The sequence below is a fragment of the Ambystoma mexicanum genome, chromosome 2q, assembly GCF_040938575.1.
Source record: "Ambystoma mexicanum isolate Mex_15411 chromosome 2q, UKY_AmexF1_1, whole genome shotgun sequence".
Taxonomy (NCBI): domain Eukaryota; kingdom Metazoa; phylum Chordata; class Amphibia; order Caudata; family Ambystomatidae; genus Ambystoma; species Ambystoma mexicanum.
The window spans coordinates 1404218070-1404234711 of NC_090924.1; the positions used below are offsets into that span (position 1 = coordinate 1404218070).

At 48.2% G+C, this 16642-nt stretch overlaps 1 protein-coding gene across 7 annotated transcripts in view; it reads left to right on the forward strand.

The window, feature by feature from the left end:
• TBC1D5 (TBC1 domain family member 5) overlaps positions 1–16642 on the forward strand; it is a 2783701-nt gene that overhangs the window by 104576 nt on the left and 2662483 nt on the right. For all 7 annotated transcript variants that reach the window (XM_069648897.1, XM_069648892.1, XM_069648893.1 and 4 more), the window contains exon 2: positions 9742–9768. The gene's annotated coding sequence lies outside the window, so the exon portion shown is untranslated. The remainder of the gene's footprint in view (positions 1–9741; positions 9769–16642) is intronic.

Below are 16642 nucleotides of genomic sequence, written 5' to 3' on the forward strand. Positions count from 1 at the left end.
TCACTATCCTACCATACCTCAGCAGAATCCTGGATCACTTCGTCAATACCCAACTGCAACAACACAAAAAACCTACTCTTCCCTTTACAATCTGGCTTTCGTGCTAGACACAGGACTGAGACCACTACACTTCACATCCTAAATGGCCTCCACATCATCGCTGGCAAAGGACACACAGCACTGCTCGTACTCTTCGACCTCTCTGCAGCCTTCGATATCATCAACCATACTATTCTACTCCACATACTATCCCACAGGATGAAACTCTCAGGCACCGCAATCAACTAGGTCAGGTCCTTCCTTAATGATGAGACACACTTTGTTTCCATGCCCCCTTTTGGATCTAACCCCACCATGGTCAAGTATGAGGTCCCGCAATGCTCCTCCCTGTCTTCACTCCTCTTTAACCTGTATTTGGACAGACCCTTAGCACAAACAGCCATTTCTATCAATACGCAGATGATGCACAAATGTACTTCCCGAAATCTTAACCCCTCAAAACTCCACCTACTCAAAGGCTTTCTCTCCACCATGACCACCTAGATGGCCACTCACTTCCTCAAGCTCAACCCTTCCAAAAGGGAATACCGCCTCATCAACACCTCTCCACCCCTAGCCCCGGCACAAAACCAAACTCACCCACTGGATCAACTAACTTACCATGGCCCAACCAACATATATCCCTATCCACACTTCAAATCCCTTGGCTTCAATAATCAGAAAAAGGGACCTGCCGGAGAAAACAGTTTAATCTATTACTCAAATGTTATTGAACAAGTGTGTGAGACTAAATGGCCTTAGCAAGCTATTTTGCAACTGAAACTAAATCTGTCAACAAGAATATAAAATTCCTTTATTCTTCTAACAATTTTATATAACCATTAATATACCATTATTTAGTTTTTTTAATAAATTACCAACTGTTTTGAAGACACATTATTGTATCCATAAAAAGCACATCGCAGTGCAACAATAATACACCGACCATAATTGCGACAAACCCGTGCATAATGAAATGAAAGATAATATATGTGCACGTGAAACAGATCAAAAAGAATAGCAAAGGAGATGTCTTCCTATATGCTGAATCCAGAGTCTACTCTCAAAAAGCGTTTCGGCGGATAAGAACGTTCCGCCTTCGTCGGGACCAAAAGACGCCCTGTTGGAAGAGAAAATGTGAGCTCTAATTAGAAAAACAGAAACTAAAAAGGCAGAATAGCAAATGCATCTAAGTTCATAGAAGTTAAAGTTACTAACCTCATAGGACACTGCCCCACACATACAGCTCAGCGTGTTCAATCCAACACATAGCGATTCAATGATTTTATTGGCTGCTAAACACAAAGGAAGTAAAGCGGATAATGAAGCACGATCACTAAAATAAAATGTGGATAATGTCGAGATAAACGATCAGTAAATTGAGTCATACAAAACAGTAGCATCCTTGGCTTCACCTCGACCCCCACCTTTCCTTCACAAAGCACATAGCTGCTGACATCAAAATACACAATCTACAACTACACCTCATACGAATGATCAGACACATACTTCCTCCAGATGATGTTTGCACACAGTCCAATCACTGGTTCTCTCTAGGCTGGACTATGGCAACACTCTTCTCACTGTGCTCCCCAGCAGCATCCTTGCCCCCATCCCCTCCTGCAAGCCATAAAAAAACAAAGCCGCAAGACTCTTCCTTCACTTACCAAAACATTTGCACATCACCCGGCTCCACTAGTGCCCCATATCTCAAAGAATTGCCTTCAATGAGCCATCTACCCCAAACCACATCTTACCTTCAAAGCAAATTCAAACCCATCACCCACACAAACACCAGACAAGCAAGCCAGAATCTCCTATAGATTCCACACTTCATACTAACATGCACACAAAAGCAAGCATTTACCAATTGGGCAAAGAGGGCATGGAACACCCTACCTTTTCACATCTGCATTGTACCCTCCGTCACCACTTTCAGAAAGAGCCCCCAAACATACCAGGCTGGGTGGTGCCAGTGCTGAAAACAAATTCCAATAAAATAAACATGTACTCCCCTTCCGCCCCCCCACTACCCTCTCTGCTCATGCGTTGCAGTTTCTTCATTCCACATCTGCCATGTGCTTCCTCTGCTCTTTTTCTCTTCTTGGTCCCTAGCACTTGAACTCTCAACTCCCTAATATTAAGAACATAGTCAATCTACAGACTTCAGGAGTGCTCTCAAAAGCCCCTCATATCCAGGCAGGTGGGTTCTGACACATTCAGTGCCACCTTCCACACCACAATACCAACCTCTCGCTCAGACCCGACACACCTCATACTGTTCTGTGTATAGCATCTCTTGTTTGCGCGTTACCTGTTACAATAAGTATTCCCTGTAAAAACACTCTGCAGCACCTTTCGTATACATTCATACTATATCAAATGCCCAACAAAAAATAAATCCTTTATTTAAACAAAATTAAGTTTTTTTTTTATTTGCTGTAATATGCTGATTTTCCTCTTCACCAATATTGTAGACAATTTCTAGTTTTTTTGTAGTCATAACCAATTTCGGATAGTTGGTTTCTAAGAACTCGCAATTTCAGCATATAGCTTGGCGAGGCATCGGGACATAATGATGATTTGCCCAGTACGTGGCAATGGAATTCCCATTAGTGTACGGCGTAGAGAGGGGGGAATAAAAGGGTGGAAGATTGTTCAAGGGACTGAGGCTTTTATTGGAGTTGTACATGCCACACGTCTGCCAGGAGGCAATTGATATCGCAATGTGTCATATACAAATGATCAGTCCCACAAAGTGAACGTGAGTCTGTGAGAATAACCACTGATTGGTGTAGTTGACGGGTCAGAATCGTGGGATGTATGGCGAAGCGTGGAAGCATGGCTCTGATCAATCCAATAATTAGTACTAAGCCTTTTATTCCAGTCAAACGAAGTCTAACAAATTCTGAAACGGACATTTGAAACAACAAAGCGGAATCCAAAGGGGAGCCCCTTAAATGCTTCCAGGAAAATCCCCCAAAATCTGCTTGTGGTTTTTCCAACATTTTGAAAATGTTGCCATTTGGATTTTCCACACACTTTCATAAAAGTAGTCATTGCACCCAACCATTAGTCTTGGGGCATGATTGTTTTTTAAAAAGTTCTTCTTGAAAAGGGCTTGCAAACAAATTAACATTTTACTCAAAGTATTTGCCATCATAACCTTGAATATAAGACTCCTCTTTTTTGGAGGGATTAGGAATTCTGATTTGCATGTCTTATTTTGATATGATATTTATAACGCCCCTGTACACAAGTGTTTCTAGGCGCAACAAGACCAGGATGGGGAAACAAAGGGAGGACAAAACAGCGATCGTGCTAGGCCTTGTGTCATTCAGATTGCACAAATGCAGGGAAGGTGTGAAGTGCGGGGGGAGGGGAAGGAAGAAATGCAGGTAACTGAATAAGTGCAACCAGTGGGTGGCTCATAAGTGCGGAGAGAAGGGACATTATAGGTTAAATAAACTTCATCTTCTAGATTTTGAGCAACGTGGTGGAGTGACTCAGGGGTTCACTTTATTTCTCCAGCATGGGGTCTGGCATGGATTCACATGCTCATGAATATTCCCCGTCGTCAGGCTGGGAATCCTCGGTAAAGAAAAAATCAGTATCAGTTTCGTTTCTGATCTGTCTTAGTAGTAACCAATCGCTGGTCTCTGGGTCTTACTGCCCCCAGCCAATGACTGCCCTCTCCCTAAACCCTGCCCCTGGCAGCCATCCTCAGATTTTTACTGCACGTTCAAGTGTTGGGAGTCCTCGTGCTATAGCTCGCAAGCTTTTACTGCGTTTTGCGCTTTTTCAAAGAGATTTATCTCAATTTTCGGTTTAATCAAGCCTCAAGCTCCACCGTTTCTCCTTCCGATGAACGGGGACCCGTTTCGGATTTATCTACGCCCCTCAAGGGTGAATTTTTCGTCGAGTTACGCTTCTTGGAGGATTCCAGAAGTTTCTGAAGCCTACCTCGTGGACGAGAAGAAGGTGGCCAAGGAGAAGGGAAGCTCGACTCCCGGCAAACTGTTCAGGATCTGCCCTGGATGCAACCTACAAAATGTGTTCAAGGAGGACGAGCATTCGAAATGCCTTTACTGCCTCCAACTGGCTGGAAGGCAAGAGCCCAGCAGGTGAGAAGAAGAAGAAGTCCGGTCTTCTAAGTCCTGTGAGGGCGCCCCGGCGATGGGGGCCCAACAGAAGGCAAAGCACCGCGAGCGCCGAACGGTCAGGCTCCTCGGCTGCCAGGCAGGGCGCACCTTCACCAACGCCATCAACCGCGAGTCAACGCTCTGGCTCGGGGAAGAGAAAATCCGAGAACCCGGCTAAGCTTCTGGAGAGGCCCCGGTCGATCTCGGAGGAACCGGCCGAGGGGGAGCGAGGCAGTGACCCTCCCCCTAAGGTGAAGGCCTCAAGCGTGCCCAAGGCGGCGAAGGCCTTGATCCACCCGGCTAAGGCCTCTATCGAGGGAGTCGCTGTAGCCCTGGCGAAGCCTGTGTAGGCTATCCCAGTGGAGGCGACCTCGAGGCCTAGAGTTTCCCTGCCTCTGCGGAGGGAGTCCTCTTTTAAGCCCATCTAGAAGACCCCCGTGAAGATCCCGTTGGGAAAAGATGGGGGGGGGCGGTGACCGTTACGGACATGGACACAAACTCTGAGGAGGAACTGGCCGAGAATTTGGAAGAGGCCCAGCCCCACAGGAGGAATCCCGAGGAGGGGGACGACGGGAGCGAGGGTGGCAACAACAACGAGGTTCCAGTGGAGGAACAACCGTCGCTCCCGGCACGCCCTTCTCAACCCGAGCCTCAGGACAACTCGGCGGCCATTTTGACGGCAATCCAGGCCTTATGCACGGAGATGAGGACAAGACTGCCCCTACCCCCGACGGACGACCCAGCTGTACCGGGTCTGTCGGGAAGCCCTCCGAACAAGAGGAGGAGAATTCACCCAGTGCCCCTTCAGCCCACACGGCCTTCTCAGCCTTTGTCGCCTTCCCCGATCCCGAGGGAATGGAAATGGCCACGACGGGGACGGATGACGACGGCAGTGACGAAGGGACTGGCCTCCCGTCTCCGATTCCTCGGGCGTCCCCGCCCGACGAGATTGTCTCCTTCCACGCCATGATTGCCAGGGCATCCAAGCTTTTTCAACTCTGCCCTGAGGAGAAGAATGAAGGCTTCCTCTACCAACGGCGAGAGGCCAAGAGGAAGACGGTCCTCGCGGTGCCATTGCTGGATGACATCTGGGACAAGAGACTTGCTCTCCTCAAGAACCCGTCCACGATACCTGCCAAGAGGGACTGGTATGAGAAGAAGTTCCGGGTCCCCGACGCTGCACCGTTGTGCCTTAGGGCGCAGCCGATCCCGGATTCAGTTGTCTCAGCAGCGGCCAAGAAGAAAGCGGGGAGGGGGGTCGCACCGGCTTCATCCTCAACTTCCCCACCGGACGGCAAGGGAAAAAAGCTGGACGCCGTGGTACGAGTCATCTCGACGACGATTAAGGCGGCCAACGCCCTAGCGATTGTGGCCCGCTACGACAGGTAATTGTGGTACAAGATCGTCCCCCTGTTGGACTGCCTCCCGGGCGACAAGAGGGCAGAGGCCATGGTGATCCTACAGGAAGGTGAGGTGGCATCGACCACGCCATAACTGTGGCCACGGACATTTCCGACACCGGTTTCCGCCAGTTGGGCAATGGCGTTTGCCTCCGACGGTGGGGGTGGCTCAAGGCGGCGGATTTCCGCCAGGATGTGCAAGGCAAGGTTTTGGACATGCCCTTCGACGGGAACAATCTGTTTGGAAAGACTGTGGATGAGTCACTGCAGGCCATCAAGACCAACACGGAGACGGTTCGGGCCTTGGGAGTTCTGCAGCAACGGCGGCCGCCCTTTCGGAACTCCGTAGGCAAGCAAGGTGCCTCCAAAGGATTCGGCGGCGGCTCCTCGACCTACCGTCGGGCGGCCCGCTCCTCGTTGCAAGAAGCCTACAGGGGACTAAGCAAGTCTGGTGGATCTCGCCGTCGTCGCCAGGGAGGCCAGGGCGGCAAGGCTGCTTCCAAGCAAGACTGAACCGGTCATCGCGTCGGGCCGTCACCGAAGCACCCCGGTGTGAGGCTGGCTGACCGACCGTTGGGTGCTGGATGCCCTGGCCCACGGGCACACTCTGGAGTATACCCAAGATACTTCCTCGTCAGAAAGAAGACAGGAGGTTGGCGTCCCATCCTGGACTTGCGTCGGCTAAACAAATATATCAAGGCACAGAAGTTCCGGATGGTCACCCTCCAGCACGTGCTGGGCCAGCTGGAGGAAGGCGACTTCCTATCGTCGTCGGATTTGGAGGATGCCTACTTTCACATCCCCATCCTAAAAGGACACAGAAAGTTTCTCAGGTTCGTAGTCCAAGGGCGGCACTACCAGTTCAAGGCCCTCCCATTCGGATTGAAGTCGGCACCCAGGGGGTTCACCAAGTGCCTTGCACCAGTGGCGGCGCGGCTGCGCCTGCAGGGGATCCACGTCTACCCCTACCTGGACGACTGGCTCATCCGAGCAGGGACAAGGGAACTCACCGTAGAACACACAGCAAAGACCGTCCGGCTGCTCACAGACCTGGGATTCTCCATCAACTTCCCCAAATCCCACCTGGTTCCGTCGCAGGTTGTGCGGTTTTGGGAGCCAAGCTCGATACAGTAGCTCAGTTGGCCTCGCCGTCGGAGGAAAGAACGCAGGCCATCCTGGACAAGGTACAGCGTCTGCTGGCCATTGACGTTGCCAGAGTGAGATCCATCAAGTCCCTTCTCAGGATGATGTCCTCTTGCATCTATCTGGTGCGCCTGTGCAGGCTTCGGATGCGTCCTCTGCAGGAGTTCTTCGCCCGTTGGACACAAGCGACGGACAGCTTTGAGGACAAGATCTTGCTCAACGAAGCAAATTTGCCATGCAATTCGATGGTGGGGCACCCGCGCGCATCTCGCCACGGGCACGGACTTTCAGACCCCAGCATACCAGGTGACGGTGATGACGGACGCACACCGGAGATCTTCACGCGAGATGCCTGTGGCTCCCGCAGGAGAGGCCGCTCCACATCAACATACTGAAGCTCCGAGCAGTGTTCTGGGCCCTCAAGTCATTCCTCCCGTCCCTCAAGGGCAAGCTGGTGAGGATCTTCACTGACAACACCACCACAATGTTCTACATCCGGAAGCAGGAAGGAACCAGATCCCCAGCCCTGTCCAAGGAAGCCCAGGATCTGTGGCACTGGGCCGTTGCCCAGGGGATGTTTCTGGTGCCTTTTCATCTAGCAGGGATAAAAAACACCATCGCCGACTCACTCAGCAGGGAGCTGCACTCGTGCCACGAGTGGGGAACTACGCCAGGATCAAGTGGATCATCTCTTCTGGCGATGGGGCAAACCCCCAAATCGACCTGTTCGCGATGGCGACGAACTCCAAGTGCCAGAGGTTCGCCAGCAGGTTCCCCCAGCCGAGGAGCATGGGCGATGCTTTCTCGTTCCCCTGGGACGGCCTGTTCCTGTATGAGTTCCCCGCGTTGTCGTTGCTGCTCACGCTCCTGGTGCAGGATGATCCTGGTCGCACCGAGGTGGCCGAGACAGATATGGCTCCCGGACCTTCTGGACTTGTCGGCGTCCCCGCCAGTCAAACTGTTGACAGACGCAGATCTTCTCTCCAGAGAAGGAGGCGCCATTCTTCATACCGACTCAGAGTTGCTGAACTTGTAGGCCTGGCTCCTGCAGCACTAGAGTTTGGAGGGTATGATATCCCGGCTGACTGCAGAGAGGTTCTTGCAAAGGCCAGGGTGTCCTCAAGTCTCAAGTGCTAAGGACACAAGTGGAAGAGGTACTCTGTCTGGTGCCGTGCACAGATTAACCCTCTACGGATTACAGCCCCTCAAGTGCTACCATACTTACTGTCGCTGGCCAAAGCTGGACTAGCTCACGCTTCCATCAAGGTGCATCTGGCAGTGATTTCCCGATACACCAGAGCTGCAGGACGCTCATCCCTGTAGTCTCATCGCATGGTGAAGGAGTTTATGAAAGGACTGTTCCGATCGTTCCCGCCGGTGAAGGCTCCAGCCCCGGCATGGGAGCTCAGCGTGGTGCTGACCAGGCTCATGGGCCCGCCATTGGAGCCTTTGCATTCGGCTCCATTGAAGTTCCTGTCGTGGAAGACTGCGTTCCTTGTGGCCATCACCTCTGCACAACGCATGGGAGAAATTCAGGCCCTTTCCTGCAAGCCTCCATACTTTCCACGAGACAAGGGTGGTGCGGAGGACGCACCCCTCCTTCATGCCCAAGGTGCCGTCGGACTTCCATCTCAACGAGCCCTTGGTGTTACCAGTTTTTTTTTTCCCGTCGCATTCGTCGCCGGCCGAGAGGACTTTGCACTCACTGGATGTAGCTAGAGCGCTGAAATTCTACATGGACCGAACGAAGAGTTTTCGGAAGACATCACAGCTGTTTGTGAACTTTGAACCTGTGAACCAAGGGAAGGCTCTCTCGAAGGCTTCCATTTCGAGATGGCTCTCCAGCTGCATTATGCACTGTCATTTGTTGGCAAACTGACCGTTGCCCGGCAGTCCGAGAGCCCATTCGACCAGAGCGATCGCTGCTACCACGGCGTTCTTGTCTGGTGTGCCCCTCCTGGACATCTGCAGGGCTGCTACGTGGAGGTTGACTCACACCCTCACGAGATTCTACTGCGTCGACCGGGATTCCAGGGAGGAGTCCAGAGTCGGCCAGGCAGTGCTTTGCAACCTGTTCGCTTAAGGTGAGCCTGGTGAGGAGGTAAGAGATGCTTAATGTGGAGTTTTATGTAATGCTTAATTTTGAGCCTTGCCACCTCCCATGGTTGTGCATGTGTGTACTGCTATGTATTCTTCTATTCATGAGCATGTGAATCCATGCAAGACCCCTTGCTGGACAAGGAACAAGTTACTTACGTGTAACTGTTGTTCTCCAGCATGGGTCTGGCATGGATTCACATGCGAACCCTCCCTCCTTCCCCTCTGCGGCTCTTCACTTGGTCATACTGTCACTTTACGTGCTACCAAATCTGAGGATGGCTGCCAGGGGCGGGGCTTGGGGAAGAGGGCAGTCATTGGCTGGGGGCAGTATGACCCAGAGACCAGTGATTGGTTACTACTAAGAAAGACAGATCAGAAACGAAACTGATACTGATTTTTTCTTTACCGAGGATTCCTAGCCTGACGGGGAATATTCATGAGCATGTGAATCCATGACAGACCCATGCTGGAGAACAACAGTTACAGGTAAGTAACTTGTTCCTTCCCTTGTACCAGGGACAGATGGCTAATGTGTGCTGTCCACCTTCTGATGATCCATGCATTTCCAGGTCCTGCTCTTTTACATGGATCCAGTTGCTCAAATAATGAGTGGAAGTGGCTTGGAAACACTAAGGAAGAGTATATACACCTAGAATCACGTAGTCCATATGCGAAGCAGGACAGACTTTTTCAAGAGCAAATACGTGCTTTATCTTCTCTACTCTGAGAAACTGCTCAAGACAGGTTGCCAGTTCTTGCAGATCCAGGAATATAAGACTGTATTTATTATTATTAGGAAAACATTCCGTTTGTTCAGGAGTTCAAACCAGTTTAGTTTTTTTTTAAATGTGACTTTTTTTTAAACGTTTAAACCTTTTCCAACTAACAATTTGAACTTGTTTCTGCTACATTTGCAGGCTGTACCCGTGACCACAGACTCCACGGTAAGCGCCATTTCTTTCAGCTTGTCCGCGGTGAATGTAAATCCATACAGCAATATTTTGATATGTTGGTGTCCGATTTCATTGAAAAGGCTTAATCTCTATAGCATATGCATTTAATTGTACCTTTCCAGAAATATATCTCAAAGTGCATGTATTCGTGAATTGCACCCATATGTGTACAAGAATGTTCTTTTAGTTTAATGTTCTTTTTGATGCCCGCCTTCCATAAATGACCCTGGGGCAGAACTGTCTGTCCTTTGGAGTTTAACCTTTTTTTATTGCGTTTGTGTTCAACAGGGTCTTAAGGCCTATGTACAGCAGCATATATTTCATGGTTGACCTTCCCTTTTGCCCCCAAACTAAACATTTTGGATTTGAACGCAAAACACACAATGAGAAAATGCAAACGCATTCAGTTCATTAGGATGGAAAACCAATATGTAAACTGCGATGTAAACTGTATGTAAATATGCAACTATGTAACCTCAAGAAATACTCCCAGATACCTGAGGGTTAGGTGCGCTATGTAAATAAAATAAATACAAATAGATGATTAGAGTTGTATTAAGCATTGTGGAGAAGTATTCTATGATTTGGGGGCAAAATGTTAACAAGAATGAAAACGGGAAGGGGCTCAAGGCAGACGAGGAGTGCTAAGGAGAACACAAGAAGCAGATTGAGGAGAGCATGAAGGTTGATACAGCGAGGAAAGATCAGAAAAATAGTAGGAGCAAGAGAGTGAAGACATTTAATACAAGTCATGGAAAATGAGCAGTGATGGCAAGCCAGCGAAGTTGAGCTACATAAGAAGAAATATTAGCAGAAAAAATTTAAGGTAAATAAGATACTGACTGAATAATAAAAGGAGGAGGGGATAGTTGAGTGTCCAAAATACAGTGAATAACAGAAATTCGACCTGGAAAGAACTGAAGTTTGAAGTGTAGTAGAAGAAAAAGTCTGAAAATAACGAATTTTCCCAAATATTACAAAGCTGAGAATGACTGGTGTGTGCAACTGAAAAGATTTGTTCATGCTAAGAGAGTAGAATCAAAATAAAATCAGGATTCTGTGCATAATCGGGAAGAGGAAGTGTAGGAAACAAACTAGATGGAGCGAAATGCACCAAGGTAGAAGCTGGAAAAAGCACACATTTCTGAGGTAAAGAAAATGAATCCACATCCAACAATTAATGGAGAAAATACAAGCTGTAGCTGTTAATGTAGATAGTGAGAAAAGGAAGGAAATGAAAAGGTGAGTGTCGGCATATAGATGAACATGAAAACCAAACTGATTAATTACGGTAACCAAAGTAGTCTTATAAAGAGTGAAGACCAGGGGACCCAATACTGATCCTTGGTGTACCCAAAGGGACAAGACCTGGATGAGACTGTATAGTGAGGCGCAGATAGATAAAACAACTAAAGCTGAAATAGAAATACTGGAGGCTAATGTTGGAGTCAAAAGTGAGTGATCAGCCAAGTCAAAAGCAGCGCTGAGAGCAAGTCAGTTCAGAATAGAAGTTTGCTTGTGATGATAAGCATAGTGAAGAAAGTTAGAAACAGGCAGAAGAGTTTTCTCAGTAGAGAAACCTAAACTAAAACTAGATTGACAAATTAAAATTAGAGGGAGTATTAAGATGTCAATACATTTGATAATTAATCCTTTTACCCAAAAATCTGGAGAGGTAAGAAAGAAGAGAGATAGGACAGTTCTGTGGGGTAAAGCGTAGGCTTTTTGAGATGAGGAACAAAAAGTGGCTTTTTTAAAGAAATCAGGAAAGATACCAAAGGCTGGAGAAGTATTGAAAAAGATAGTGAAGTATGAAGACAAAAGAGGAAAAGTAGATTGAATCGGAGAAACGGGTAAGGGATCAGAGGGAGCAACATTTGGATGAGAACATTAGATGATGTGACAAATGTCATGATCTGAAACGCGATAACATGAAGAGGAGGAAAACTAAAGTAAAACTAACGGAAAAAGCACAGGGCCTACCCTTTCCTCGTCTCAACTCCCTTCCAAAGCAAAGCCGCAAACACAAAGGGGGCAAAGGTGTAGGTGGAATAGTGGGAGTCCATAACAGAAATGTTGCAGTAAGTGTTGGACATTAGTGATGTCAGCCTTTTAGGCACTGTGCTTCCTCCCCATACTCTAGTCTCGCTATAGGTTAAATGTTTGAAATACAAAGGATCGAATGCCATTTTTTCGAGTCAAAAGGACCGGAAAAAAATGGTCGAATGCATTTTTTTAAATATTTTTTTATGGGGGGTTACCTCTTACCCCCTGTTTTCTTTAAAAAAAACATTTTTTTAACGATATTAAATTTTTAAAAAACGAAACATTAAAAAAAATGCATTCGAAAAAAAATGTTTTTCGATCATTTTGACTCTAACTTTTTGTCATTCGATCCTTTGTATTCGATCAAATGACTGGACACCTCTAGTCGCCTCTTTGAACATCAGTCTTCGTCAGTTCCGCCCACTCCCTCAGGTCCTGATGCATTAACCCTCTGGATTCAGAAGACTACCCTGTTCTGCAAATAAGGTGGACCTCTTTAATGGTCAACCAGTCTGCAAGGAGCCATATTTTCTCCCACCCTCGATTTACACCTACCACAACTTCAACATTTTAAAATGTGGACAGTCCGTGCTTTCCCCGTCTTCTTTCACATACGCGTGGTTCCTTTATTTAGAGAGCCAATGGGATTAAACACAAAACATTAATCTTCTGCAATGAAAACACTCTCCTGTCTTGCTCTGATCCTCTTTCAACCTTCTGCATCTTTGCCACTGCAATCCATACCGGTTCATAAAGAGTCTTCCCATTACGCCCCCAATACTCTCTCTATGGCTTCATTGCCAACACGCATTTCCAGATCAGTGTTGTCCCGATCGACAACTTCAGCATTCTGTTTATCTTTGGAGGCCTTTTGCCCAGGCCTTCAAACCCTAAAGTGAGGACTTTGGTTGGTTAGGTTGCTGACCGTGAGCTCCCGGCACATATTCATGAGTTTACCCCTGTGTCTATGTATCGGGCTTTTATATGCCATAAACATAGGGAACCGCAGAGTATTGTGCAAGTTAAGGGGATTCTCCGTATCCTGACCCTTGCCTCTGTGTCCTTCCGCTGTGTGTCCAGCCCCCGGAAATCTTCCAGTGTTTGACTTATTTTCTGACAAATCATTCCCTGACCTTGTTTGCAAATGTCTCTCTTGTGGCAACCGCATTTTTGCTTTTTATCGTGCTTCATGGCCATTTTCCAAGCAGCATTAATTCCAAGGTTCAGGTAGTGAATTCCCCTGATGTGGCACCCTCTTACTGTTCCTGTGCAATGTATCCTCGTGTCAGACGACTCCATGCCTCCAGCGCACCAGGGCGGGCTCACATTTAAGAGTGACTGAACTAGTCCTGCACGCAGTTCTCTTCGGCCAAACATCCCAGTGGCTGAGCAGCCGCTTCTTGCACTGGTCCATGCAATGCCCAGCATCCACTTGTGTGCTTTCCCTCGATCCATGCCCTGGACGGAAGCAGGCACTTCACTCCCTATACAGCTGTCCAGCTGCAAGATAGGCAAATGTGGGCCTTCTTTGGCACCAACCTTTGGCGACATAGGGAAACTGCTTGTGAGAATGCTCATCTCCAGGTCTGCTTGCCCACTTGCTGTGCTGGGCTGGGGATCACCTAGCCGATGATGGGCTTTGCGCTGGGATTCTGCCCCTGCCTGGTGGCCGCACTAGGAAACTGCCCCCCTGGAGCTGTCCAGAGGCATGCCCTCAACTATACGCAGCTCACTCCACCTATAACCAAAACGCGGTTCTTAAACCTAAATTCCCTCTGTTAATGAAGAAAATGGTGAGTCGAAAATACCTTTCCGCACTGAAAAATATCAGTGGTTCTGTATTTTAAAAATTAGTTCTTGAAAATGTAACGATAAATGTCATGACATATAAATCGCCTTTTAAAATAAAATATTTCAAATGTAAAATTTAAGGCCATCAGATGTAGAGGTTTGTTTTATATATTGTAATTACATTATCTAGATAATTCAAAGCAATTCAAGTAGCCTTTGCATTTTCAAATTATTTGTTTTTACTCCTAAATAATGTGTATGTAATAACACAGTATTGAGTGCTCCATGCTTTTCTTGTTTTGGGCACTGACCCTTGGGCATTCAACATTGGTTATGGAACTGGCTTTATTTTCTAGCCTGACTTCAGTCCTACCCAACTACTGCTTCATGTGGGGAATGCCCATGGAGTTGACACATATGCAGACATTTTGGATGGGGGTAGATTAAATGCATACCACGTTTACATGGGGAAATGTGTGAGTTGGTGCAATTAGATGCTTGCCTTTGCCATTAGTCTAGGTGAGGTTGTGGGAATCAAAAGTTAGAATGACTATGTCCAGATTCCATTCTGGGCTGTGTGCCTGTGAACCTTTCTGTAGATTTCAGGGGTCAGCACGGACAGGCGTGCGCTCACAAAGTCCACTGGTACTTGATACATGCTTGACAAGCTTCACTCCATGCTCTAAAGTGCTTTGCTGTTTTTCTTGTTCTTGCTAAAATGGAGTGTGTCCTGGCGACTGGGATCGTTCCCTTGGCCTGCTGTCATTGTCCTACTTCCAGGGCTCTCCGTCACTCTCCTGACTTAGGCGACAGTGTCGTTAATTGCTGTAGCCACAGTGGCATGGGCCATTGGTTCTAGATTTGCTTGATCTGCAGTGGGCACTGCCCATCAAATCAGGGAGGTACAACTGTGACTCAGCCAGATGTTTAGCCTACAAATCCAATCTGCTCTAGCCAGCATAGCCAGTGTTTAGGAATCCTGGGCGACACAGGCCCAAACATCTTGGAGAGCCACACGTTGCAGTTCCCTTAGTCTTTGTTGCATCTGGTCCTGATTGAGTTTGCAAGTCCTCCGTTCTGCTATTCCATTTCTCAATGACTCTGGTCACTTCTTGGAAGGAGGCATAGATCTGAGTGCCCCAGCATACTAGGACTACTGACAAAGCATCCAGGATATTTTTGTCTGCTGGTGGACAGATGCATTGGGAGGGATGGGGGTGGGGGGAAGAGAAAGGGGCAACTGCACCAGCCTTCACTGGAATCAAAAAGGGTTTGGCACATGTGACATACGTAGCCATGGTATCCTGCAGGGTCCTGGCCTACGTAAACATGGTGACCCACAGTAAAATGTACCCCAGTATGCGTACGATAATCACTGCACTATCCCATTGTTAATAGTGTCACATGACTAGAACTAAGATACCACCTTGTCCATGGCTACAAGGAAATCTTCCCCTAAATGCACACAGGTGGAATTTGTCCCAGACGAAACTCTGAAAACTAGACTTCAGACATCAAAAGATCATACCCAGGATCCTGGCTGTTTCCCCTGCTCTCATCCACCACATCCAAGGAATACCAAAGAGGCATCCTGCAGGTACTACAGAGCGTGAACTCCCTTTTGAAGATGGCCACCGCCATCCTCGAGGCTCCCGATTTACACCGCCGACCCAACACTGGCAAAATTGATGAATCACAACGCCGCTCTCCACAGCGACCTGCCCTTCATGATCCCTGATTGGTCTGCACACCCTGTAAACACAGAGGCAGACCCTCGCCGGCAAGTGCAGCAGCCCAACATCAGGCCCCATATTTAAGGCACTAGCCTATATGGGCATGTCTGGGCCTGACCGGGCTTGAAAGGTCCAAGGCATTAAACTTCTTCACCCGAAAGGTACATGTCATTCGTCTCTCACCTACCCCCTTCTACCCGCTTCCTCCCCCATACTCATCCAGCATACATTCAAACCACCAAACTTCTCTTCCTTAGTGCCCATAGATGCTAGCGCCAAACATCATTCATTCTGTGGGCATCTTTGGCGGTGTCATTCCCATCCCGGCACGCCGTTTCCTAAGGAAAAGGGATAATAACAGAAAAAAGGCATTAGTAAGCATTCTGCAAATCTTTGCTTATTTTTAAATACTGTACGAGCTTCAAATGCTTACCTGAATCCCAGCCGCTCTGGGGGAACTCTGTCTCCGGAACTTCTCATCCATCTGCAAGAGGGAAAAGACACTCCAGGTTAGTGTGGAAACATCTAGAGGCGCCGCATACCGCACTTACTCACCGCATTTGTTCTTCATAACCGGCATCCAGGCTGAAAACGTCGCGGCACCTAAAAGACACAGGAAAAGAAATACGAAAGGGGTGCATCGCGCTCTCACTCACCTTCAGCGCTACTCATCTCAGCAGCACGCCGCCATCCCCGGACGCCGGCCATCATCTAAGGAAGGAAAGGAACGAAGTTGGAGAACTGTTCAAAAGACTCATTATACTTACCTGTCGGACTCTTGCCAGTGAAGTAACTAGGCAGCAACGAGCCTGCATCAATCAACGCACCCTTGCGCTGAAAGCAGGACGGAGAGCACACTATCCAAGAAAACAAGGCCCAGTCTCCAGTCGAATAGCCTCCAGGGAAGGGTTCGAGGTCGTAAGAGGTCAGAACAGGCTGAGTGACGTCCCCGTGGATACCAGGTGAGCGTTACACTAGACCCTGCTTTCAGCGCCTTTACTATAGACTCCTTTGCTATCCCAGTCTCCACCTCCGTCAAGACACAGGGCGTCTACCTTGATGCTACCCTCAGCATTAACCGACAGGTCAGCACACCTGCTTAATCAGTAGCCCACACCACAAAACATATACACGCCATAAAACCATTCGTATCCAGACAACTGCCTCACCATTGCCAGAGCAATTATCTGCTCCCGGCTGGATTATTGGAACTCCCTCTTTGCTGGCACCTCACAATGTAACCTCAGCAAACTACTAACTATTTAAAACAATGCAGTCCGTGACGCTCTGGACCC